Here is a 752-nt window from a genome sequence, read left to right as displayed (position 1 = left end):
TTCGGAGTTTCGTGAGATGCGCACTGCTGATGATTCCCAATAAGAATGAAACAGCTGTACAGTGCTTCTCGGCTTTTCAGCATAGATTGGTTTCACTTACTGGACGAAATCTCCACACACACAAAATCCCAAATCTCCTCACACTACCAACAATATGGATTTCTAGTTCGTCTGGTTATACCGATATACGTCCGAAACTTATTTCTCACAGTAAGCCAGAACGTCTTTGATAGAATACAAGGTGATATCGGATAGCCTCTAACGCGCAAATGGACTGAGTTGTTCAGTGTTGAAGTGAAACGAAAATTAGCAAATGTTTTATAATTTTCGAAATTCACCCATTCGAGGTGTTTGTATCTGGCTTGACCTGCCCGAATTGCCGACCCGTGATTCACTCAAGTGGAAGCAGAATTCGCACATTCTTCGAGGTCTGTTATTGTGACAAAGTACTACTTGACTGGAGAGTAACTGTCCGTGAACCTGTTTTGGTCCTCGAACGAGCATATTTCTGAAGGTGTTTCCCTCCTCGTATAACAGCAGCCCCATAGCCTTCATCGAGCACGAAAAAGAACACGTCACCCACTAGTCGAAATTGATTGATTGCTTCATTGTGCTCGGTGTAGGTGCTGTTAGAGAAAATTGAGGCATATTCACCTATTTCGTCGGCATTCTCTCCTGTTTTTGGTAACTCTGAACATCGGTATTCAGAGGGATCCTAAAGCTGAATTAGAGGCTTTAAATAGTCGATTTGG

Source organism: Opisthorchis viverrini, assembly GCF_000715545.1.
Source record: "Opisthorchis viverrini unplaced genomic scaffold opera_v5_71, whole genome shotgun sequence".
NCBI lineage: Eukaryota > Metazoa > Platyhelminthes > Trematoda > Opisthorchiida > Opisthorchiidae > Opisthorchis > Opisthorchis viverrini.
This window is presented reverse-complemented; position numbering follows the sequence as displayed.